This window comes from Acartia tonsa, chromosome 14 (assembly GCF_053477335.1).
Source record: "Acartia tonsa isolate MP-2025a chromosome 14, ASM5347733v1, whole genome shotgun sequence".
NCBI lineage: Eukaryota > Metazoa > Arthropoda > Copepoda > Calanoida > Acartiidae > Acartia > Acartia tonsa.
Window position 1 is genome coordinate 5,221,567 of NC_137273.1, and position 10,792 is coordinate 5,232,358.

General features: G+C 45.6%; 1 long non-coding RNA gene across 1 annotated transcript; it reads left to right on the top strand.

Moving 5' to 3' along the window:
* Nucleotides 1-7,998: 7,998 nt before the first annotated feature.
* LOC145305560 (uncharacterized) lies at nt 7,999-10,015 on the top strand. Its single transcript, XR_013874617.1, has 3 exons — nt 7,999-8,249; nt 9,185-9,285; nt 9,896-10,015. It is a non-coding gene; the product is annotated as an uncharacterized LOC145305560 (long non-coding RNA).
* The last annotated feature ends 777 nt before the right edge of the window (nt 10,016-10,792 follow it).

Here is a 10,792-nt window from a genome sequence, read left to right on the forward strand (position 1 = left end):
CTGGGTGGCTCTGGAGCTGGCGGCGGCGGCGGTGGTTTGTTGGGTTGCTCCTGCAGGTTCTCTTCCACTGGGTCACGGTCCTGGCCGCTAGGCTGTGGGGCGGCTGCTGTCGGCTGGTACACTGGGAACTGTCCTGGGTCACTCGCTGGGGGCGCCGCAGCTCCGACTGGCAGCTCGGTGGCATCCTCGTCGCCGTCCAGGTTGCCTTGAATGTCTGTTGGAATCTGGTGGGCAGTCACATCTCCAGTGTATTTGCGCAGTCGGCCTACATGCGCGGTAACTTCCGAGATCCTGGCGATTGGAGAGGCAGGTTTGATGACATAATGGACTTCTGTAGCTTGCCTCACTACTTTCCAGGGGCCAGTCCATCTCTTGGTAATCTTGGCTGCCTTCCCTGGCACCAGGCGGGGGGCCAGGTACCAGACCAAGTCTCCAACCTCGTACTTGGCCGTGCCTTCGTAGGCTGCCGCGCTCCTCTGGATGGCTCCCTCCTCCTTCTGCTGGATGGCGTCATACACTGCATGGTAGCGTTGCAGGAGAGCTTGGACGTTGGCTGGAACCGAGGCATATTCTGTCTGGCAGCCGGAGCACCATGTCCACCGGAAGTTTGGCCTCTCTCCCAAAGTAGGCCAGGAACGGGGTCACGCCGGTGGATCTGCAGGCCTTGGTGTTGTAGGCAAAGGCAATGGCAGGCAAGTGTGGCTCCCAGTTGTTGTCGTCTCTGTCTAAGAACAGACGCATGCCTGTATTGAGCGTCCGATGGAATCTTTCCACTCGGTTGGACTGCGGGTTGTAGGGTGGTGGATGTGTCAGGCCAATCTCAAGCTTGGAGGCCAGCTCCTGGAATACCTGGCCGGTGAACTCCATCCCATTGTCGGAGTGGATCTTCAGGGGGCATCCGAACGTGGCCAGGTGGCGGTGCAGCAGGGCTTCAGCCACCGTGAGGGTGCGCTTGTTGGGGATGGCGTAGAGGCTGACAAACCGGCTGAACCCGTCTTGACAGGTGAGGATATAGCGGTTCCCGGCTGGGGTCTCTGGCAGTGGCCCCACCAGGTCAATAAACAAGACTTGCTGTGGATACCCCTGGCGGGAGGGCACATGTATCCCTTGCTTCAACCTTTCCTTGGTAATCTTCTGGACACACTCAGGGCAAGTCTGAACCATCAGGCGGACGTCACAGCCAGGTTGGGCCACCAGAAGTGCATGGCCACACGGGCGATAGTCGCGGCCATTCCAAAGTGCCCAGCCATGGGGGTCCCATGGGCTAGAAAGAACGCATCCTGCTGGAGGGCCGAAGGCAGCAGGTATCTTGTTCTTTCCCCTGTCAGGGTCTGGTCAGTGGTGGTGAGGCAGCCATGCTCGTCAAGTCCCAGGGCTGGGAAGCGGCTAGCGTACTGCTGCTCGTCTCGTTCCTTGCCGCGCAGCTCAGCCTTAGTTGGGGCTCTGCCATCAGCCACCCACTGGCGGACACGGAGCAGGAGAGGGTCCTGTGTCTGGGCTTCTAAGACTCTAGCTGGGTCCAGTCGTGCGGCAGGGGGCTGGCTAGCTGCGGACTCCCCTAGCTGGCAAAGGTTGTGGATATACTCAGCCTGCTCTGCTAATTCTTCGGCGCTAGCCGTCGGCATGTTGGCGTCCTCCCGGCGGCTGAGGGCGTCGGCGTTGGTGTTCTGGGTGCCAGGACGGTGGCAGACAGTGAAATCTAGGGCCGCTAGCTCCTCTTGCCAGCGGGCCACCATCCCTGTGGATGTGTTCAGTGACTTCATCTGCAGCAAGGCTGAGGAATCAGTGTTGATCTGGAAGCTGCGGTAGGACAAGATGCCGTGAAATTTCCGGATTCCATACATAATGGCGGCCATCTCTCCCTTCCAGGACGGGTAGCGAGTCTCGGGGTCGGTTGTCTTGCGCCCCACGGCGGCAATCAGCCTCTCCTTGCCGTCCTGGCATTGACTCAGAATGGCAGAGATGGCGCGGCTGCTGAAGTCTGTGGTGAGCTGGAATACCGCCGGCAAGTCAAACCTGGGCGGCGCTCGGATGGGGGCTTGACGGAACTTGTCCTTGAGCTGTAGCAGCTGGGCTTCCATCTCAGGTGTCCAGGCTAGGGTCTTGGCCGTCTTCTGCCGATTCATCTCGTAGGTGAGGTCAGCATACTCTGGGATGAACAGGCGGTAGTATCCAAAGAACCCCAGAAGCGCCAGCAAATCCTTGGGGGTGCTGGGGGCCGGCCAGTCTAGGATACGGTCAATATAATCCTCTTGCATGGCTATCCCCTCACGGCTGAGGGTGTGGCCCAGATAATCCACCTTGGCTCGGAACAGCTTGGTCTTAGCTGGCTTGAGGCGGATTCCTCCCCTGCGGTGGGCTTCCAAGACCTCCCGAAGGTCAGGACGTCGTCAAGGTATGACTGGAGGTTGGCTGTGCCTAGTGGATTTAGGACCCCGGCAATAAATCTGGAATAGACAGACGGTGCCGTAGCCAGGCCGAAGGGCATCCTTTTCCATTGATACAAGCCCCTGGGGGTGGTGAAGGCGGTGCAGGGCCGGCTGTCCTCGGACACACGGATGGTGTAGTACGCGGCCACCGCGTCTAGGGCACTGTAGACGCGGTGTCCTCCAGCTCGTTCTACCAACTGCTGGATCCTGGGCAGAGGGTAGCTATCCAGTTCCAGGCACTTGTTGAGGGCTCTGTAGTCGACGGCCCAGCGGGTGCTCCCGTCCTTCTTCTTGATGGGCACCAGGGGGCTGCTCCAGGCGGAGTCTGACGGCTCTATGACTCCCTCTTGTAGCCAGGTGTCCAGTTGTTTCTCCAGCTCAGCCTCCTGCCGCGGGTTCAGATCCCTAAATCTCTGGTGGATCGGCTGGGTTCCAGGTTTGAGGCGCAGCTGCAGCTCGACTACATCCGTACAGCCGGGGGTAGAGTTGGAGAAGACGTCCCTGTATTCTGATAACAGGGTCCAAACCTCCTTCTTGAGCAAGGGGTCCTTGCGCAGGAACTCGTTGTCTTCCATCTCAAGGGCCTCCCACAACTCCTGCATATCTGGGGGCTCAACAGGCTCTTGGAACGAGTGGAGACGCGGGGGAGGCTTGTCAGAAACCTCTAGAATGTCAGGCTTGACTAGCTCCCCAGCCACTGGGAGGCCAGCGTCCAGCAGGAGGGGCGTCTCCCCTTCATTTACCACCAGCACTCGAAACACACTGGCAGAGCCAGGCCTGTGGGCATACAGGCCTTCTGGGATGACAAGATCCTCCCCAAACCTCTGTTCTGGGGCAGCTAGTTGGATGGCATCCTTGGTGCGGTGTCCTACTAATTCAACAGGGACCGCCATGACACCGCGGCCAGGCAAGACCACCCGCTTGGCCGTGCGGAGTTGGGGTGGCTGGCCGTCAGTTGGAGTGACAGCGCTTAGCCTGTACGTGGCTGGTGCGGGGTCAGCTTCGGCTCCGGGACCCACCGGCCGCGACTTGACGGGCTCGGCCTCGGGAGGGGCTGACGTGTCGGAGCCAGGTGTGGCTCCGAGGGCGTCAGGCCACGATTTGACGGGCTTGGTGCTAGGAGAGGCCGGGGCGCTGGGACCAGCCTGGGCTCCGTGGGCGTCCGGCCGCGACTTGACGGGCTCGGCGCTAGGAGAGGCTGAGGCAACGGAGCCATGCGTGGCTCCGGAGGCGGCCGGCCACGACTTGACGGGCACGGCGCCGGGAGAGGCTGATTCCTGGGAGTTGAGTGTGGCTCCGGGTGCATCAGACCGCGACTTGACGGGTCTGGACTCGGACTTGGCTGGCTGACTGGCTGGGGGTCCCAGGTAGAGGGGGCCAGGTGGACACGGCTGGCCGTTGATAAAGGTGTCGGCGGAGAAGATTGGTTCTGGAGGGCTGGCAATCTCAGGGAACGTGGTTGGCAGGTTCTCCTGCGGCACCTTGGGCACTGGGGGCAACCCCATGGCTAGCAGGTTGGTCCCCCTGTGGGCGTTGAGCGCAGTGTCCACCCAGTGCGTGCCTTTCTCGACCACACGCGGCTGCTCTGGCAGTGGGCCTGGCAGAGGCCCCTCGTAACTCAGCTCTCTCTCGGCTGTCTCCCGGTCGATGGGGACGCCACAGAGTGGGATAAACTCCCCACGCACCCACAAGCAAGGTGGTTGCATGTCGAAACAGAGCCTAGTTCCGAACTCCTTGAGAAAATACCCTCCTAGGTTCAGAGGGTGGGAGAGATTCCGAACCACAGTCACGTGGTACAGATGGAGTATAAGGGTGTGTGAGACTGCCATATATAATTCTTTCAATTTTCCTATTACCTGGAGGGGCTGGCCTTCCTCGTTAGCAGTCAGGATTTGGGTGTTGTCCGGAATCAACATGCGTTGCACGCCCATTGCGTGCATGAGGTGTTCAGAAATTACAGCAGACCCTGGTACACGGTTGCCAGAATCGATCATGGCATCAACCTGTACATGCTGGGCAGGGTCAGGAGTAGGAAACCTCACCCTGATATGGCAGGGGAAGTGGAGGTCCTGCCCTTGAGACAAGGGGGCCTCCCGTTCGGCTGGGGTTGGCAGAAACTTCGGTGGTGGCCGAACCGCAGCTATGGTGGTATCGCTTACCATGGTGGCTTAGACTGTAGCTTCGAATCACTAGAGCTTATTAATTATCACTGGGTCAACAATTTTATATTTCTTTTTATCACTTGGTTGACATTTATACACACTTATGTGTTGTTATCACTAGGAGCTCTAGGTGTGATTCTGGAAGCACTGGTAACAGAGAATGTCCGTCCTGCAAGGTTCAGAGGGGTGACGGCGGTAGGGAATGTCCCGTCCTACAGCGCCGCTGGTTCGAATCCCGAAAATGGCGGCAGGGAATGGCCCGTCCTACAGCGCCTCGGGTTCGAATCCTGGAAGGCAGCGGCAGGGAATGTCCCGTCCTGCCGTGCCTGTGGCTCAAAATCTGCTATCCGTCGCAGTGGTAGGGCTTACTTGTGTGCTGAAGCTTCGCAGCCACACATTGCCTTCTCAAGGAGACCAGCACCCAGCTGTCTGTCTCGTAGGTTTGGCCTGGGTGTCCTGGGGCTTGTCCCAGCTACACTTGCCAATTTAGACTCAGTTCTGTAGCCGTCTGAGCTAAATTATCCGATTACCGTGGCTGCGCACCTAGCGCTACTCCTACACGGTACGGAAAAAGCGTCTTAACTGGCGCTTTTAGCAGGCTAAATCTGCTTGCCGTAGGCCAGAGGCCCACATATTGCGTTCAAAATGATGGAAATTCGACCTAAAAAGGCCGTCTCACGGGTCAGTTGGCTTCTCAGTTGGCGGCTGATTGTCCCCTTACTTGCCAAAGGGTCCAATCAGAGGTAGAATAGGCTAATTTCTGTACGGCTCGATTGAAACACACTGACACCAAGTTATGGTAAGCCGAGCGTTCTCGGCCCACAGGGTAACGAGTTCGAGTTCAACGAGCCTTAGCCTTGAATTATTCTACCAAAACAAACTAGCAGGATTTAGTCATACAGAAATTATATATTTAACTGAATAATATTTACAATGAATGTTTACTATATATATACAACAGATTATAACAATGGTTAGGTTTGAAGGGGGTGTGGGACGCTAGGGCTTAGCTCCCGGCGGTAGACAGGCTGTGGGGGCAGCTGTGGTAAAAGGGGAGGCAGCGCCTCCCGGTTGTATAATCGGGTGATGGGCGCGTGATAGCTGCGTGTTTGAGTCCCTCCCCACATTTAGGCAGGCCAGTTTGACCGCTGGATAGCGGGGTCAACATCGGTCATGAGATAAATGGTGATATAATAAGATTAGTGCAGAGGGTTTGTTATGATAAGTCACAGCGTAGCAACTCTGTAAACTGCCTGTCCGTCTGGTTGTCGTATTACCACAATATCATTAGGTTGTTAATCTAAAGTTGTTATAAAAATGACAAAACCAAAGAAAGATAAATTTCAGGTGAAAAGCCAAATCTTTACAACTTTAGAGGACACTCTTAGACTTTGGTATATACTCATCACTTAATTCTTTAATAAAATTATCAAATTTGTCCAAATAGTAAGATTTCTATCGATTTGAAGGGTTGAATTTGCTTTAATTATATGATGACGTTAGCTCACATAATATCGAGAGTCTAATGACATTATAAAAAATCGTGTCGTTATTATGTCAATATAAGAATGTAGTCATAACATGATTATAAGTATCATTAGTATAATGTAAAACTTCTCTAGACCTCCAATAAAAAGTTTTTACTTTAATGAAAACCATATCTGTCCAGCAGTTTGCGAGATCCTTCGCTACAGATAGACAGACACAAATAGACATATTTTTTTCGAGAATCACAACCTTGTCGGTCAGCGGTTACCAAGATCTTAGCTTCAGAAAAACAGACAAACATACATCATTCTACTTTAAATTATTAATATAAAAATATTCACCCTAGAATTTTGTTAACAATAATGGTTTAAATAAGGACGTCCAAGCTATTTTTGGCAGGAGTTCAAAATCTAAATAGAGTCAGAAATTTCCTTTTGGTTGTTGGTAAAAAGGCGCGCGAATCTCTAAAAAAAAAATTTCAAAAAGAAGATTATTCAACCATAGAACGCAAAAATGTCAATAATTTTGTTTTGTGGATGTTCTTTTAAAATGTAATGCATGCAAGAAATTTGGCGAGTGTATGGTGGCACTGCCTTGACAGTAAGTAGGAATAAATTTAGCTTAATGCTTTTATGTGTCACATTGTTTCCACCACAATGAATTTCCTGGATTAATCGATATATACTTGGATGGATGTTGCACCATATTTTCGTCTACTTCAATAAATTAGTCCTTCAATCTGGATGGTATAACGACAGCCCTCAACCACCCTATCCCCTCTTTTCCTACTGACCAATAAATGAGGACTAACGAGAAATTACCGAGAAAATTTTCTCGATCATAAAGTCCACATTTATTACTTCCATTCCTGGATTTTATAGGAGCATCCCATCAAAACCGCATAAAATTATATCAGCAAAGTCTTTTTTTATATTTTTGCAAAAAGAACACAATAGCAATTATGAAAAATTATGAAAAAATATCATGATAATAAGCATTTAGACAGGCAACTGCGGTTAAGTACAAGTTTTAAGCTGCAAACTACGGTTTATGATTTGAATTTTTGGTGCTTGCAGCTAAGACTGCCGAACCTTGGCATCAAAGAACAAACGTACGAACCAAAAGACTCAAAGATTTTCTTTCCCACTTAAAAATGAACGAAAATTAAATTCCCTGATCAATTAAGATTAAAAAGCTCATTATAATACAGGATATAGGGATAGGTCAATGAGATATAAATTAATCATACCTGTAGACTTTCCCCCTAATAATTTCAAGTACACAAAGTTAAAAGCCCAGTTCACAAAAGCTAAAAGGTCGACCGATAGAAATAAAAGGTCAACCTTTTTTGAGGTCAACCTTTTTTCAGTCGTACTTTTGAAAAATAGGTAAGAAAAAAGAATCTTTAACTTTCCTTTTTCCCTGAGGAAATCAGCTGGAGGTTGAGTCTTTAAAAAATTTAGGCTGACGTTCTGATGATCCCAAAAAAATAAATTCAATAATATTTAATTTTTCTAGCAAACTAAAAAAATGACATATACAATCTTAAAGTCATTATAATACAATAAATTATTGAAATGAAAATTAAATATTTGTGTTGTAATATTTATCAAAAAATTTTTGTAATGTTGAAGAAACGTCTCTCATTTTTAAATCTATGCTACAGCTGATAGTAAATTAAAATAAGTCCAACCAAAAAACAAAATGGCCGGACAATAACAAATAACTTTTTGTAATTTAAAAGATAATATGACATTGTTGCAATACGTATGCTTTATAAATGCATTAACATATTGATTTTATTTGTGATTTTTTAAAAATATTAGAATATAAACGTTTGCTTATTGTTAATAAAATACAAACCATGCGGGGAGACGATGTTGTTCTTAAATGAAAAGGTTACGCACTTGTAAGTGTGTGTGTGTGGGTGTGTATGTCTGTGTGTATTAAGTGACCCATAATTGCAATTACTAATTAACGTTAAAGATATATATATGGTGTAATGGAAAAGGCATTATAATTTATCTTTGGGTGTTATATCCCTGTTTAAATTTTCATCGATATACTTAATAGTTTAGATCTTTTCAGATTTTACTAAAGATGAGATGCAATTTTTTTGAGTGATGGCAGATTGGTTTTCTACGTACGATGTTCTACTAAAAAAAATCAGGTATTACATTATTTTTCATTTAACTACAATAGAACCCATATGTTAAAAATTATTTATAACATTTAAATCCAACGCAAGTAAAAAAAGTATAAAGTTAAAAGGCTTCTTAAGCTTTTTTGTTGTTGGATATATAAATGGTTTACGTTATAAAAGTTCAACGATCACAAAAGTTTTAGTTATACAGCAGTAGGAACCATTTTTAACGTCTATAGTTATGACACGGTGTTATGCCGAAATTTGAACCTATAACCTCCCTGACGACAAGCGGATGCGCAATGTGTTTGTAATGGTCGCGGTTAAACAAAACTGGATTTTAGTAATATATTAATTAAAAGGGATGTATAATTTTGATAGTTGCTTCGCCCTTAGAATAATAGTCAAAAATCTACCCAAGACATTTATAAAGCTTTTCTGTACAAAAATCAATTATGATCAGTATTTTCTGAGATCTTTAGCTACAGACAAAAAATCTTTCTGCTTTATATAATTTTGACTATTTGTTTCACCTCTAGCCCCAGAAAAATTACAACCAAAGAAATTTTTACATCTCTGAAAAGTATAACTACTTTCAACCAGCAATTTCTGAGATCCTTAACAACGCCCCTAGCCCCTAATTTCAGAGATCTTAAGCTTTATACATAAAAATAAACTTTGCTTCTTTATATTCTAGCATAATAGCTTGATGAATGTATTTTTGCCGCTAAATTTTGCGTTTCCTAAACCATACCTAACAAAAAAAACTAGTATATTCACACAAAAAAGATTAAACACCAATGGATTTAGGTAGTAAAATAGAGATCCAATTGCTGCATTTTGCGACTGAAAATCATGTTCTTTTACTTAACTTCTATTGAGAAAAAAACAGAACAAACAGACAGATGGACATCCTGTTACTTAAATCAGGATTTTTTTTTTATAATTTTAAAAATTTTTAGGGTAATGTAAGCAGACCGGCCAACAAGCACTTTTAATCAACAACATCTTTCATGAACAACAAATAAAACAACGACTAATATTGCACACTACATATATGAAGGTAAAAATGCGCAGCTTCTCTTTTTAGGATAAGACTTCCAACTCTTTTACTTTAAGATCGTAAGGATTACAGTCTCTACACAGATTAGATTAATTAAGATAAAAAGTGGTTTTAGTAATATCTTCAAAATATCTAGGTACATTCAGAAAATTGTTTTTAATTTTCATTGAAGAGTCCCCTACTTTTTAAAGACAAAGTGCCCTTACGAGGCATTTATAAGCATAGCCGCTAGTACCTAATGAAGTAGTCATATGTATCTAAATTATAAGATAAAAAATATTTTCCCCATAGAACGGCAGACAATGTAAATTATACAGCACCTATGCTGCTAAAATTTTTGTAAATCACCTCCCCCCCCCCCCCCTCCCCACTCTGACAAGACTATGAACCTGGTTGCGGTGCTCGGATCCTGGCCTGCCTAGCTGCAGCGCTCGCCCCCTGGCCTATAACGTAACCTAATTCTAAAATAAAATATCGTTCCCTGCCAGTTTAAGGGGAGGGGGGGGGGGGGGACTACAATTTTCAAATTTAAAAAAATAATTCTAGTAGGATAAATCCAAGAAAGTTTAAAATATTATATACTCTTTTATAAAGTAGTGTTTTTTTTCAGGAAACAATGATGTTGCATAGGTAGCCAGTATACAAGAAAAATTAATTCAAAGATCGCTATATTATTAATAATTTTTTCCAAATTATAAACGAGTTTTAACAAAATAAAACATTTCTTCTATTTTTTTAGTTCATTGGTAAAGGTGTGAAGCTACTCTTTAATTTCTTATGTATGGTTCTCTTTTACAATGATGCATCTCTTAGGTCCTGGGAAGGTTTAAAATCATTGTTTAGTAGGTGTACTTACTTGTTACCAGTTACTTTTTTCAATCGCTATACATTTTTAATTGTTGCGGCTTCTTTCAAATTGCATACGTTAATTTTTATAAACAATAACCGGTATTAGTTGAAAGAGTGATGATAAAATTTATATTTAAAGTAAGATGATTTAATTTTTTTTGGTTAAAATCACTTCGTGGAACTACCTTAAAGAAGAATATATCTAAAATGTTATTTTGTTAATGGAGATTATTCTTGTTATAACGAATTATACTATTATAAATATTATTTATAGCAATCAGGTTTTCTTTTCGGTTTGTCTGTAAAGATTTCCACTGAACTGATTGATGTCATCATTTTAGGGAAGTTTACTTTCATGTTATGTGTTTGAATATTTCCGCGCCTTTGATGATTGGAAAGTATCAGCTAGTAATTCTGATGCAAAACTAATAGGTTGTTTGTCTGTTTGTACCAAAGAATCTTACGAACTTTTTTGGGGTAAGGTATTCACCCAAGATAAATCGACCTTAGAAAAAGGGGGGGGGGGGAGTGCAGAGTGTGACACTTTTTGAAAACAAAACTAAAAGCCAAAAGAACTCAGTTAAGAAAAAAAAAGTTTAAACACTGAAATTTGGCATGGTGGTAGGTATTAAGATGTTTAATGTAGTGGAATCGCCGC